Here is a 16,520-nt window from a genome sequence, read left to right as displayed (position 1 = left end):
GATGAAGGTTTAGTTCCAATTGCGGTTGATATTTTTCCAGTACAAGAGTTGGATTTCTCAAGCTGAGTAATTTCAAATATCAAATATGTTTAAAGAGGTTTGCAATCTTTGAGAACATCATAGAAAAAAGATGTTGTCAGTTAGGTTTTATGTTTAAATATAATTAGTAAAACCTTCTCCTCAAGAAAATATTAACCGGTGTCTTACAGAAAAACAAGCCCATATTTTCCTTTTCGTGGGGTTTTTTATTCAGTTTCAGAGCAGACTGACATTTATAGTGCTACAATATGTAGAAAATTACATTGTTAACATCTATTAAGTGAGCGCTACCTAGATTTTAAGTCTAGCCTTCATTCTGAGGAAAATGCTTGAAGTCACGTCAGTACTTTAAGTTCAAATGCAATAGACATTTGTCTTTTCCCACTATCCGAAATAAAACTAGCATAAATTAGCAACATTACATCAGATATATGTGTTTCATCACATATATCTTACATCTTTGACTCACCATGTAAAGATCTTTCTTTAAAACATTGGTATCTGTCTTTTTATAACAATGCGAAAATCAATATGAGAAACAGAAGGAAATGGTCAAGAAGAGGTGAAAGGAACATATACATTTCTGAATGATTTTTAAACTAACAATGCTGTAAGTTCAGGCAAAAGTGGTGAGTAATCAGAAGGGACTTATATGGACTTTTTAGTGCAGCTTGACAGGAAATTAAATACCTTTATATCTGCTCATTTATCATGAATTCACCTTTAACTCATGACATGTCCTTAGTAATGGTGACATTTGCAAATCGTTCAATTAAAATCACTGTGTTCTGGATAATGCTTCAATTTCTGGGTATGAAATAAATAACAAGAACATTGTAAGCAGCAATATTTTTTCAATCAGCATGTAAACTAATATCAGTGTGTATGTATAATTAAGTTGAATGAATATTGATCAGCTCAATATTTTAATTTTTATGGCCAAATTTTTATGGCCAATTTAAGACTTAAAACTTATTTCTATGTTAGAAGGAAGCCCAGAAAGATTAGTATTTTCTGTTAGCTGATATGTGTTATGAATAGGTTACAACCACCATTAGAAGTGATGCTGGGACAAGGCCCTCTCTGCACACTCCTGCTCAAACTGTCATACCATAATCTGATCATTCATGCTTCCAAGCACCTTTTATTGGTATGAAGTTGTTGTTGATGGCCTTGCCCATGCATCATCAGCCACTCTCTAAATCCACTGGAGTTTCCTCAGCTTGAGAAACCATCCAATACACCATAATCCCTGACTTCTCACATTGTGCCATCATCAGAGCTGATTCTTTCAGTGAGTCACAAGTGATATAGGTAAACTTCTGCTATGTGTTATCCTCTATGAAGAGAAAACAGAGCATATCACTTTGGACTTAGTAAGTGTAATAGAAATTACAGTAATAGGCACATCAAACTGAAAATCCAAGTAAATATAGCTATGGAATTTCTAAATCAAATACATACTACACCTTTTAGTTCCTTATAAAAGTCCTGGTAAAACTTCCACAGAAGGATTTAAAAAAGACATTTATTTAAGACATTGAAAAGTAAGAAAGATATTGAAAAGTAATAAACAACAATGTCTCTTAACTTGTATGCGAATACATGAACAGGCTTCTTATCAACATTATTCAGAGAAAAAAAAATAGATATTTCAGTAAAAAATGAGACCATAATACATAACTGTTGGTTTATTTATTTACTTAATATGCCACAAAAACGTGGGTGAAGATAATATAGCAGGCACTTTGTTAGACTTCGGCTCAGATGAAAGTACACAGAAAACAAACTTCAGAAAAAAAAATAAAATTAAAATGTGAGCAGTTTTCTTACATCCTTAAACGTTTTCCTATAGGGATAATATGAGTGTAAGTATTTCTCTCCTCACTCCTTTTCCCCTCATTCAGTTCTCATAACTTGCAGTAAGTTTAAAATTAGTCTATCTTTTAAAGTCAGAGAAGGTGTCATTGCATTTGATCTACAAAGCACTGTGCATGCTTTGGAATACTGTATAAATAACACAGAGGTCTAATTCAGCGCTTATTCTCTGAAGAGATGTCAGAGGGAGCAGAAGACGATTTTAAAGTTATTTTTATCCTGCTCAGCTTTTGCTTTTACACCAGATGTCATGTTTTAACTATTTTTTTCTAATAAGTAAGTTCTATATCTGCAAGTATGAAAAGTTACAGTAAATCTTTCAATGTTCTACATGAAAGAGTGCTATGAAAAGAGTTGTGCTACTATAGTGAAGTTTCTGAATTAGGAGAATATTTCGTTATTATGTTAAAACGTTTAACTTTTGGAGTAATTTAGATAGGGAAGACTACACAAGGCCAGGTAGTCCTTCAAGTACCCAGAAGGGCAGCTGGCCTTGTTTACCAAGACAAATAGCTGCTACAGATAGGAAGCCACATGGGGGCCTGCTTTCCATCTAGTAGGTATAAAAGGCTTCCAGCTCAGAAAGAGAATTCATGCTGCACGTAGCTTGTTACCTAGAGGATTTTTCTCTTCTAAAGAGAACTAAAGAGGCTATCTCCTTGTTTAAAGAAAGCTAGGCATTCTTTTATTTTTTTCTTCTCTAGAGCAATGGGAGTCTCTTGGATGAGACTGCTCTCCCAATGTAATGGTTAATGAAAGTTACGTGTGAATTCTCTCTCTTCACTCTGTTCTCACATCAGGTTTTGACCTGTGAACAAATATTGCAACACAGAGTTTTGAATCAACATATTTTTAACTCAAAGGATATTAGTCACAGAGGACAGTTTTCTTCTTGATTTTCTATTTTTGCTGAGTTCTCTTTACAGCCAACAGGGAAACAAAATCTTTCTGAGGCAAGGCTCTAAATATCAAAGTTAGATTGGTGTGGCCAGCCCCTGGAGGACTTTCTTTCCAAAGGAGGTCATTAAATGTCACCTTGAAGGAGAATAATGTTTTTTTGGATATGTTTCTCTGTTTAGGCTGCTCTAACAGAAGAAATGTTAAATATTATATTAATATTTGCAGTCTCATTAAAACAAAACTTAGTCTGCAAAGTTTAACCCTTCCAAACTGCCATCTGTAAAATTCATAAAATCTTCAATTATGTCTGAAGAAAAATAGAATTTAGAAAAATCTACAGTATACAGTGCAGTGAGTTAGCCTATTTTAATATTCCATATAATCCACACTAGAACTGTTTTGTTGTTTTTTGTTTGTTTGTTTGTTTTTTGTTTTCTTAAAGGAGAAATTATAGTGAAAATGCTGGTTTTACTGCAGTGTTCCAGTGATAATATAAAGTGTTAAAGTTCTTTTCTTTTAAAGGAAATATGTATTGTTAAATGAAATGTCTCTCTGCTGGTTCTGTCATCTGGATGAATTGAACTGTGTAAGGTTGTTAAATCTGAAATTGAAAGATGAGCTGTTTTTCTTTCAGATTGCATACAATTGCTACAGCTCTTTTTGTAGAAAATACTTCAAAGGAAATAATGTATTATCCTCTCTTTTGTTTTATGTAGCAGCCTGAATAAATCTGTTACTTTTCTTAGTGAAAAGATGCAACAGGACTCACACTAGGAATATAAATTTCTGTGCTGAATTAGATTTGTAGCTCATTATTGTGTTTCCTCCAAGAGCAGACTGCATTTAAATGTTCTAAGAAGTAAGAAGAAAGAAAAATGACCTGATGGTCCATGGAAATCAACAACAGATTTTACATCATTTTATTCAGTATAACATCATTTCTTAATTTAGAACTCTTGTCACCTTGTCATCTATGAATCCCAAAGCCAAGTGCCATATTTCTCTCTCTCTTCATAGACCTGTAAATGCATTGTAATTGGAACTTCTGCATATATTTATATGTTTCTATAATTGTTTTAAGTGGAATTCATAGCTCCAAAGAACTAAAAATCCATGGTAGAGACCTCTATTCATATTCTACTAATCAGAGAACTGTATGTGAACCTATGAGTATCATTCTTTCTACCCATTTCAGTAGGAGTTTACCAGGAAAATTACATCTGATGTGTAGTTATGTCATTAGCATTGTCTTATAGCATTTGAATCAAATAACAGAAAAAATACTGTCTGAAAACTGTTTTGCTTTAACTGAATTGTTCTTTTCTCAGATACTGTCTGACAGACAACAAAATTCTTCTGTTAGCCAAATTTGAGTTGACAGTATGTCTTTTGGTTTTCTTCCTTTGTAGTCACATACATCTGCTGCTTCCTATTGGTGTAGAACTAAGTTAGTTTACAATTCTTTCTCCTTCTCTCTGGAAATTACACTGTCTTTTGATTTCTTATTGTCTTCTTTATCTCTTTTCTCCACCAGACTTTTAGTTTTGTTTATTATTATTATTGTTATTGTTATTATTATTATTATTATTATTATTATTATTATTATTATTATTATTATTATTAGTTTTGGTTTTGATTTTGGTTTTGGTTTTGGTTTTGGTTTTCTTTAGTTCCGTTACCTCAGACAAGAAAACTTACTCTTAAACTGTTTTTGCGGCAGCTGTCTCTTCCTTTGTCATGCATTTATGGTCAGTCTAGAGGTCCAAAAGTCTCTCAATCTATTTTCTTGCATCTTTGCACCCTGTATATCTGTAAGTGTTTATGAGTTCTACAGTCATTTTTAGCTTAACCTTTACATCCCAAGTCTTTGCTAAGCTTTGCTATGATACTAAAAATAAAGGAACTTATATGTTGCTACTGAATAGGTACTCATATCATGCTGATTCTTTACAGCAATTTCTTTCTGTTACCTTTTCTTCTCCTTAGGTCACTGCTAGCATTGTCTGTGGACATCATCACTTTCCTTTTCTTGCAGATATCTTTGAAGATGAAAGGTACCAATTCGAAAAGCTACCCTCTGATGCCCTGTTGTAAGTATTCTTTTTCACCACTTAGCATGCCTGTATAACTTCAGTGTTGTACTTTTTTTCCTTACTGGGCTTGCAGTAAGCTGATGGTCCAAACTCTGAGTCACAATTAAAAAAAAAAAAAAAAAAAAAAAAAAAGTTTATATTCATACTATTCAATATGTAGACAGATATATATTCAAACTTCTTTAGTAGAGTTGATCAAGAAATAAGCAAGCATGTTTAGACTGAATTTGGAAATGAAAAGTACTGAATAGTTTGTTTATGTTTTTAACTATTTATGAAATTTTGAAAAAAAAAATGTGGTTTTTAATTTTTAAATCACTATTCATCACCTAAAGAGTTCTTATGATATCTAATTGAGGGCAGTGGAACACAGTAACTGCAAGAGATTTCACACACCACACATCAGGAATACATTTTAATTTTTTTTGTGTAGTCTTACTTAAAACAAGCAAAAACGAACAAGACTTAGTATAAATGTATTAGCAGATCTTAATTGAACTTCAGGGTTTTCAACATCATTTTTCTTTTGATTCTCCCTTAACATGGTAGATCTATCTCAAAATAGATAGAAGAGTCCAGAAATAAATTTTTATTCATAATACATATATTGATGGCAGATAGGCTAGCGTTCTTCAACATCTTATCTGAAATAGTTATATTATTACTGACAGGGTTGTTTAAAGAATAAGCTTTCAGTAATGATGTTGTGGTTTAACCCCAGCAGGCAGGTCAGTGCCTCAAAACTTCTTTCTCATTTCCCTTGCAGTGGGATGGAAGAGAGAATTGAAAAGGAAAAAATGAGTAAACTCATGGATTGAAATAAATACAGCTTACTAGATAAGGTAAAAGCTGTGTGAACAAAGCAAAACAAGTATTTCATTCATTACTTCCCATTGGCAGGCGAATGTTCAAGCCACTTCCAGGAAAGCAGAGCTGATTGTGCGTAACAGTTTCTTGGGAAGACAAACGCTATATCTCCAAACATCCATGTGTCATCATTACTTTTTTTCACTCCAGATCGCACAGCATCATACCAACCTTTATGAAGATAAATAAACACAATCTCAGCCAAAACCATGATAAACAGTTTTTACACAAAGATGTACACATGTATTTAAATATAGATATATATAATATGTAAATATACATAAATATGTATATATAAGAGGCATCTCTTTCTCTGTGGCAGATTTTGGTTAGCTAAATTTCTTATTTAAGTAATACTTGAAGTAAATTAAAAAACTAAATCAATTAATGTAAAGAATAAAAGTGGGAGAAAAAATACTGAAAATATTACACTTACTGAAGATATATCTACATCAGCCTTATAGATTCTTATTATCATATATTTCCTATTTCAAAAATAATGTCTGAGATATCCTTTGCAAACAAGAAGAGTGGACTGATTAGGTGATAAAACCAGCTATGTACAAAGGGCCAGATCTCAAAACTGTCAAAATCAAAGAATAACCTTCTATTGATCTTCCACTTGCTGAAGTGTTACCAGTTGCCCACCATGCGGAACTTAAGAGAATAAGAACTGGGAATGCTTTATACCTTTTTAGCTACTTATTTGAAGCACTTTACTCTGAACTACTCCCTTATTTTAGTCATGTGGATCTCAATAAAATCTGAGGGAAAATGCCATGAATTTAGGGGGAGAAAAAAAAAAATGTTCTCAGAAGTGGCAATTTTCAGTAGGAGTGCAGTTATGAGACGTTATTTTGCATCGATAGTCAGAAGCATGAATTAGTTCAAGTTCTGTTTCTGAAAAGGTAATTTGGAAGATGGTATCCTGTATGTTATTAACACATGGAACTCAGGTACGAATAGTGAAGCAGGACTATATCATTTGTAATTCATTTGTTTTTATCTTTTAATTCTTTCTTACTCTGATAAGTAAAAAGAGTAAAAATGAGTAAAAAAGAGAAACAGAAATCCAAATAACAGATTATGGGACTGTATTTGACATTTGCTTTAAAACACCCATACAGACCTATTAATTACAGAATCATTATACAAGGCTGTGATTTACTTAAATCATAGAATCACAGAATAGCTTGAATTGGAAGAAATTTCAAATTCCATCTAGTTCCAACCCACTGCTGTGGACAGGCTTGCCAATTGCTAGATCAGGGTGCCCACGGCCTTGAATGCCTCCAGGGATGGGGCATCCACAGCTTGTCTGGGCAGCCTGTGCCTGTGCTGCACTACTCCATGTGAAAACTTCCCTAACATCTAATCTATTTCTCCTTTAGTTTAAAACCATTTCTCCATGTCCTATTACTAACCACCCATTTAAAAAGACTAAGGTATATCCAAGCTCTACCCATCAGATTATGTCTTGCCTGCTATTTAGGAACAAGGTAGAAACATTGGGAACTGAAGTCTTTTTGGAAATCTGAATCTTGTATCAGAGCTCATTATCAGTGACACTGAATTCATTTCAAGAGATCTTTCATGTCTGATGATGTGAAAAACTACAGTAGTTTTACCTCTGCTCTCTCTCCTCTCCCATCTCTATTGCCGTTACCGTGATTCTGGCATGTTTGTTCTGCTGTATGAGTCTATTAGCTCTTGAACTACAGGCCAGTGAGCCTCACCTCTGTGCCTGGGAAGATCATGGATCAGATCATCCTAGAAGATATGTTAAGGGACATATAAGATCAAGAGGTGATTTGAGACAGCCATCTTGGCTTCACCAAGGGCAGATCTTGCCTGGCCAATCTGGTGGCCTTCTGTGATGGAGTGATGGCTTTGCTGGATGGGGGAAGGGTAATGGATGTCATCTACCTGGACTTCTGCAAAGTCTTTGACATGGTCCCTCACCACATCCTTCTCTCAGAATTTTAGAGGTGTGAACTTGAAGGATGGACTGTTCAGTGGATTAGGAATTGGCTGGCTGGACGCAGCCAAAGTGTTGTCATTAATGGTTCTGTATCATTGTGGAGTCCAGTCACAAGTGATGTCCCTCAAGGGTTGGTCTTGGGACCTGTGTTCTTCAGCAACTTCAGTGACATAGACAATGGCACTGAGTGCAGCTTCAACAAGTTTGCAGATGACACCAAGCTGAGCGATGTAGTTGGAACGAAGGGTAGCCATCCAAAGAGACCTGGAGAGGCTAGAGAAGAGGGCTGATGAAAACCAAATGAGGTTCAGTAAGACCAAGTGCAGGGTGCTGCACTTTGGTTGGAGCAGTCTCAGGAATTTATACAGACTGGGAGAAAATCTCCTTAAAAGCAGCCCTGCAGAGAAGGACATGGGTGTCCTGGTGGACAAGAAGCTGGACATGAGCCAGCAGTGTGCACTTGCAGCCTGGAAGTCCAACTGTGATTTGGGCTGCATTAAAAAAAGGCTGGCCAGAAGGGAGAGGGAGATGATTGTCGCCCTCCACTCAGCTCTACTCAGTGAGACTCCATCTGGAGTACTGTATTTAGGCCTGGGGTCCCACTACAGGTAGGACGTGAAGCTCTTGAAGTGAGTCCAGAGGAGGGCCACTAAGATGATCAAATGGCTGGATCACCTCTCCTATAAGGAAAGGTTGAGGGAACTGGGCTTGTCTAGCTTGGAGAAGAGAAGGTTGCAGGGGGACCTTATTGTGGCTTTCCAGTACTTCAGGGGAGCATATAAACAGGAGGGGAAATGGCTGTTTATGAGGGTGGATAGTAATAGGACAAGAGGGAATGGTCTTAAACTGAGACAGGGGATGTTTAGGTTAGATATTAGGAGGAAGTCTTTCATACAGAGGGTAATCACACAGTAGAACAGGTTGCCCAAGAAAGCTGTGGGTGCCCCATCCCTGGAGACATTCAAGGCCAGGCTGGATCTAGCCACCTGGTCTGGTTGTTGGCGACCCTGCACATAGCAGGGGGTTGAAACTAGATGATAGTTGTTTCAGTCCAGGCTATTCTATGATTCTATGATTCTGTGATTCTATGATGAAGAGAAAGAGGAAGGACACCAGAGAAATGATACAAATTTTGACACTATAGGGAGACAAAGTAGTCTCCGCCAGTATGCCAAAGATAAGTGATATTTCAGTGTTAGTAGGTATTTGACAGGCTAAATTGAAGTGCAAGAGTGAGTTATTAAATGTTCAAACCTCAAACTTAGAGAATAAAATCCCCAAATTAGTTGAAATTCTGAGAAATTACAGAGCTTTGTGCTAGGATACATCATGCTACATTTTGCAAATAGTGTTTAAGGTTTTTGTTTGCCTGTTGAACCTGTCAGCATACATTTTCTAGCACTTTCATGTCCATTTTTCTGTTAAAAATTTGCTCAGGTACAAATAAATAGTACATTTATATTAGCAAAGATCAAAGGTGAGGATAAAAAAAGCACACCATAACATTAATTTAAAAGTCCTGGTTATAACTGAGTGGTTTAATACCTGCAGTCTGAAAGCAGAGCTTTTGGGCATTGAAATGGGGATGATCATGGTATTTCTTCTTTGCAGGCATGTTGTTAAGCGAAAAAAAGATTTTAAAAATTCTTGTCTTTGTATCCATTTCTGCTCAAAAGACTCACCTAAATTTCATGAACTGTCATAGACAAAGTCATCTTGAAAAGTCAATGCTCTACCTTTCTGTCTGATTTAGAGCTGAAAACAATATCCATATTTTCACATGGTATTTGCTTAACATTTTTAAAATGTTCTTTCTTCCACTGAGAGATAAGGTCATAACTGAAATGCTGAGATTAGTTTGTTAAAGCCTTCATGAAGGAAACCTTGGTGTTAAGCAAGGTCAGAATCAGATTTTTTTTTTAAATTTTTTTATTTTTTGCAAAATCCCGGAAAACGTAGTCAAACTCATAGGTTTTGAAAGGAGATCTATAAATGGTTTTCTTGTTGAGGGACAACAAAACTTAATTCCTAGCTGATCTGTACAACTAACTTGTTGGCCTACTACTGAATTCATAAAATATCAAGTAGAATGAATCTAATGCCACAGCTGAGAAAAGTGCATTGTAGCTCTGCTAGTCTCTCTGTATAATCAAATACAAATTTGTTTGTAAAGTGTCAAAAGATTAGACAGAGTAATGAAAACCATGCTAAAATTTAAAACTGCATTATAAGTCTGCAAATTGTACTTCAGAAAATTTTATCACAGACTTCACTATAGAAAAATTCAGATTTCTAACTACAACTATTACAGCATATTTCATTTCAGAAAATAATTTTAGAGGATTAATTGTGATTAAGAGGCATGTAAATAAATCTGACTCAATCTTCAGTCTAATTGGATATTTAAATTGCTTACTGGGTGAAGACGAGGAGAGAATATTAGAAAAAATGTTTCCACTCTTAAACTTTGAAGTAGTGATTAAGTTTCTTATAGATGCAGGTATCACAAACCTTATTCTCACAGGACAGTAAAACATTTTACGAATCTTTTTGCTATATCTCATCTCACTGGAGCTATGATCTTTCTGTCAGGATATATATATATATATTTTTTATCAGTACCTGTGAAATAATGAATTACTATTTTTGTAGAGAAGATTCTGCATCATCTAATTGTAGGCTCTTGTGTTGTTGTATAAATGTAAATTCCTTTAAAAGGGGAGAATCCTGCTGCAAAGAAGTATTCTGAAGTCATAAATTAGGATATTCAGAGAGACATTTTTTTCTGTTACTTCCTATAATAATAAGACACAACACTTTGAAGCAGGTAATATAAATGCCTTTCTTAATAGTATGCACACATAAAAACAAAACTGCAGTGATCTTCCTGGACTGTCAAGCCCAGTTATTCCCCATCAGATGTTACCATACCATGCAGTGCCTTTAATATAATGATCAGGTCCATTTTATAAATAATTTAAAATTTCACATTCTTACTTATAGAAGTTTGCTACTAAAAGCATTTTTTTTAATAAACAGTTTTATAATTTCCAGTGCAAGCCAATGGAGATGAAAATATAGGACTGGGGTCCAGTAAAAGACAAACATCTCATTTAAAACATATGTGGGAGTGTTGAGAGGTGTATTGAAATTAGAAAATTAAAAATTTAGGGAAAAATTCTCTTTCTTTTAATAAATTACTGAAAGGAAATAATGTGTATTGAGGAATTTGATAGCATTCTGGGATATGACTTTATTTGCTTAACTTAAGCCATCTAAATATTCATTGTTTTTTCTCACCTGGCCAGTATGCACCCTGAATGAGTATGAAGGCAAAGTATAACAAAGTTAAATATCATTTTTGCCTTTTAAATATCTCCACAGAACGGGCCGCTACAGAATGTACTCTTCTTTAAATAAGAACACATACTTCTATGTAAGAAAAGTATGCACAGGTCCTTGTAAGTTCTCTAAGAACCTAACTTTCAGACATCTTAAGTTAGACAGAATGAATGTCACTACCATGTGCAGAGACTGTGTTTCTTTATGTGACGCTCATTTCCTTTGTCTACTGAAAAAAAAAAAAAAAAAAAAAAAAAAAGCATTTCTGCAATTACTAAGATTCTGTGGGACTTTTGAATCCTGTGGGCATCACTTTGCTCAGAACTGTGTTTCACATCTGAATTCCTTGGCCAGTAGCATAGTATTTCACATAAATGTTTTGTTCATTTGCTATGTCTAGAATTACTTTGCAAGGTAAGGTAAATATAAACATCTTTGTAGTGAAAAGTCACTGTCTAAAATGCCTCTGGCTGGCTAATAATGATTGCAGTTGAACAGAGAGGATCAACTGAAGATAGCATGGCAGGTGGCAAGGGCCTCAGGAGCTTCACCTTGCATCTGGATGCCATTTTCATTCTGCAGGGGTGTGTAAGTGAGTGGATGTGCTCCAGGAAACCCTCCATAAAGAACTAATCTGATACAGAAATTAACAGAAATTGGTTAGACTAGCCATTGGGAGCTAAAATACTAGTGAATGTCTGATATTCTGGGAGTCCACTTGCAAAAATTATTCATCAGTTTTGTACATCCAAGATGACCAGTAAACGGGCTATGCAATAATTATTTTCTCTATTGCTTCTCCTTGCCTAAAGGTATTCTCAGTATATGCAGATCTTTGATTGTGTGTGGGTCCCATCTGACTTCACTGAAGCCACATAAAGACATTGTGAAGCAGCATCAAAACATACATAAGCAGAAAATGCTTTAGCAAACTGAAAGGGCATGTTGCATCTTGATTTATTTTATGTTAATGATCATAAAGAAACCTGAAGGGTATGTCTGTGCTAGTGAATAAAACTTGTCAGTTCTTTGACTCTAGAATCACTGAACATCAGATGGCCCATGTCTATGACACTAAAATATCATTACCTTCTGCACAAAATGTTATGTGCAAAATAGCCTAGTAAGTGGGGATTCCTAAAAGTGCTGAGGGACTACTGGGGAATGCACTAGTTGACCTGAACAAAGCTGTACGAGAAAATATCCTAAGAAAAACAAAGTGGCCAACAACCAACCTGCTGCAAGAGGTACTCCTTATCAGGAACAAGATGTAGAAGTGGCTTTGTCAGTTCCTTCTTTGCTTTGGAAAATGAGATTGAGTTATCAGGCAAGTGTGGATTAAAAGAAACAGAGGTGAATTTGACAGTCTGAAATGCATGCATCACTGCATCCTGGTTTATGTTTGTGGCTTGGAAAGGTGGTTCTACAGAATCCCCATTAATCAAACAGTACACGTGTTGGTACAGGTTAGGAGAGTACTTGCTGGATAGGAGCTCTGCAGAGAAGGACCTGGGGGGTCCTGGTGGGCAGTAGGTTGGCGGAGAACCAGAAGTATGTTTTTGAGGCCAAGAAGGCCAATAGTATCCTGGGGCGCATTAAAAAGACTGTGGCCAGCAGGTTGAAGGAGGTGATCTTCCCCTTCTACTCTGCTTTAGTGAGGCCACATTTAGACTACTGTGTCCAGGTGTGGGACTCTCCAGATTAAAAAAGACAGGGATCTCCCAGGACTCCAGAGGAAGGCAAGGAAGATGATAGAGTATGAGGCCAGGCTTTTCTTGGTGATGCACAGCAATTGGACTAGGTGCAATGGCCTAAAACTTGAACACAGGATATTCTGCACTAACACGAGCAAGAACATCTTTATGATAAGGGTGACAGAGCACTGGAACCAGTTGCCTGAAGATGTTGTGGAGTTTTTTTTTATGGAGACATTGAAGACTCGTCTGGACGCCTATCACTGTGACCTATTGTAGGGAACCTGCTTTAGCATGCGGGATGGATTTGATGATCTCTTGGGGTCCTTTCCAGTCCCTGTGATTCTCTGAAATTGTGAACCATGATTAAGTAATGTGATTAATTAATTAATTAATTAATTGATATAATTAAATAATCAAGTAATTAAAACTACTTTTCTACAGTAAAATTGTAAATTCTACTTATGAGTTACTTCTGCCTAGAAGCTGAGAAGGGATAAAGTCTGTGATGATTTTATGCTCTTTGAGAGCAGTCCTGCCAAGAAGGACATGGCAGTCCTGATGGATGAACAGCTGGACATCCGCCAGCAGTGTGTGCTTTCAGCCTGGAAGGCCAACTGTATCCTGGGCTGCATCAAAAGAGGGGTAGCCAGCAGGATAAGGGAGGTGATCGTTCCCCATTTACTCTGCTTTTGTAAGGGCCCATCTGGAGTTCTGTGTCCAGACCTGCGGCCCTCAGCACAGGAGAGATATGGAGCTGTTAGAGTGGGTCCAGAGGAGAAAAATAAAGGTAATTGAAGTGTTGAAGCTTCTCCCTCCTGAAGAAAGGCTGCAGGAGCTGGGCTTGTTCAGCCTGGAGAAGAGAATGCTTCTGGGAGATTTCATTGTGGACTTCCATTATAAGTAGGAGAGGGGCTAACTTTTTGTATGATCTCATAGTTGTAGGACAAGAAAGAATGGCTTTAAACTAAAAGAGGGTAAATTTAGGTTGGATGTTGGAAAGAAATTCTTACCAAAAGAGTGATGAGGCACAAGAAAAGGCTGCCAAGAGAGGTTGTGGATATAAGTCTTAATTAGCCAGAAGAGAAGATTAATACTGAAAAACATGACTCCTAAAATGTAACAATAAGATGGGCTTGGATAAAGATAGTACTTTGGAATGATTATTTGTGAAGAATGGTTATTTCCAAAATATTCTCCAAACTTTCCAGCTTCCCTTACCCTAGGTTCTACCCATTCAAAACCCTTAATATTTTTGTCCACAGGGAGACTAACAAATCCAGAAAAATCTTTTAAAGAAGCACTTTCAAGACAAATTAAACAGTCTATCAGATACTGCATGCTGTAGGTCAATAGTGAGTAGGCTGAATTGCAGTCCAGTAATATGCACAGTACTCTGATGTTTTTAGTTGTATGCCACACTGTGTCACGGGTTAACCGAAAATCTACCTGTGTCCGTGACAGGGGGCCGCTGATTACAAAATTACAAAATACTGATTACAAAATTACAAAATTATAAAACCATGACACACTGCAAACATATGCCTGGACAAAATAAGAATGTTCAAATAAACAGATGGAATGACTCAAAATCTGGCATGTATTTTAAACCAAAACAGCTGTCTGTCCAAATTATTCATAACTATTTTTTCATAATCAATGTTTTCTTTCTGTCTACTGTTACACCCTTTATAGTGCTCATATAGTACCACATGGGACAACCATTAAATATTTTGGAAAGTTATACTACAATATCCTGTCCATCCCTTTTATTCTCAATGTTCCCTGTAGGAAAACTATTTTCCCACCTTACCTTTTTCTTGTCTTACACAGTAAAATGTATGTATGTCTAGAGGAAGAAGATTATAATTTAATTTTTGTATTTTAGTAGATTCTAACTCCTGTTGGTGACAAGCAGTGGTGACTCTGCTATTCCAGAGAAAGGGAATAAGTATGAAAGTATTATTATTGAGTTTTTTGATTACTCACATATCAGAAATGATGCTATTGCCATCTATAGGCTTTACTTTGAAAGCACCGTCAAGTGATTTGTTTGAATATAGATATCAGATGAGTGACATATGTCAAAAGTAATCTTGGCTACTGCATGGCATGAAGGTTGTTATATTGCACCCTGTTCAATGCCATATGAAGACTGATGAATGCTTGAGTCTATGCAGCCTTTCCACCAAAGCTGTGTGTGGGACTCTATCTAGAAAAGATAACATCACCAGTATGCTTGCAACTGTTATTCTTGCAGTTATTCTGTCTTTATCTCTCTCATTTTACTAACACAGCTATTTAGGCAAGCCAGTTGAACACCGTGTCCTCCCTTTTCTAAAGCTAGTCTGTTAGTATTCTACTCATGACCCAGTCCTGCACCCATTTTGCCTACCTGTGAGTATTCAAGAAGTGGAAAAGATGGTTGTTTTTCCAGATCTCTTCTTTCCTGATCATTTTGACCTGCTGCCAATGCAGTTCTCCATTATGTGGATGCAAGATCCTGAATGCCTGTTCCCTGAATTTTTGAACATTTCTGACCAATAAAATGGGTCTAAAGTTGCTCAGGAAAGGTATCAGTTGGAAACTGGAGTGTAATTGACCTTCATACTCTATAGCTACTAGGACTTTTACAATTATAGGAATATTTATCACTCTGAATGAGCTTCCAAACTGCATCAGAATGAAGCATGCAGCCTTTGAACTTACTGTCTTGCCATAAGTACCTCTTGACCACTGGACCTCTGCAAAGCAAGACAACTAGAAGACCTCCATCACTTGAGATTTTACTTTCAGAAGGGAAAATAGGCCATAACAAGGAAATAAAACATTCCAACCTATGTAATTATTCTCTCCTCTTCCTCCTTTCTTCCTGTAAGCATTAATAGGTAGGCATAGAACTGGAATGTACAATTTATTATTGTGTTGTTTTTTTAAAGGAAATCAGGCAAACAACAGTCTTTCTCATAAATAAGAAAAGAATAATGGAAGAAAATAATATATGACTGGTGATGCTACTTTCAAGTTATTTTAATATATATGTTCTTGATAAAATCTCTGTTCAGTAATTTGGCTGTGCCTACATGACTTTCCTGAAAGAACTGTGGTTTCATTTAATCTCTCATCTCTGTCCCTTTTCCCAGTTAAGAACAAATCACTGAAATGGAGTTTCAGACACAACAGTATATAAGAGGATAATCATCCAGAGGAAAAAATAATAAAAATAAATGAAATAAAAATAAAAAATAAAAAAAGCACCGACAGGACTCTAAAGAGAGAAACTCTTCAAAAATCTCTTTGTAATGTCAGTACAGATCATTATTGGGAAAATTCCTTGCACTGGCCAAGACTCAATTCATCATGACAAGAAATAAGCCCTATGTAATATTTGAGCTCTTATGCTCTGTTAAAGCCCCCCTCTAATTACCTGCATATGTCAAGTGGTAAGACTTGCCACTCTGAATGAATCTGACATCAACAGATTTCTTCTTAATTTTCACTTTAATAAGTAAGCCATGCAGCATCTGTGAAGTTGATGATAATGAAAGTTAGGAAATAGGATTACTCAAGTGAGTTAAATCCTTCTGCCTTTTCATTATACACTATATAATACTAAAAATATCCTGAATAGACAGAGAACAAGTAACAGGAACTTACAGATTTGTTCCCCAGGCCTCAAACTGACTCATGATGTAGCTCTCAGGCAGCATGCACTTATAAACATAA

Source organism: Coturnix japonica, chromosome 1 (assembly GCF_054131305.1).
Source record: "Coturnix japonica strain WE chromosome 1, WE-NBRP24, whole genome shotgun sequence".
Classification (NCBI taxonomy): Eukaryota; Metazoa; Chordata; class Aves; order Galliformes; family Phasianidae; genus Coturnix; species Coturnix japonica.
The sequence above is the reverse complement of the archived record's forward strand: the minus strand, read 5'-3'. Positions refer to the sequence as shown.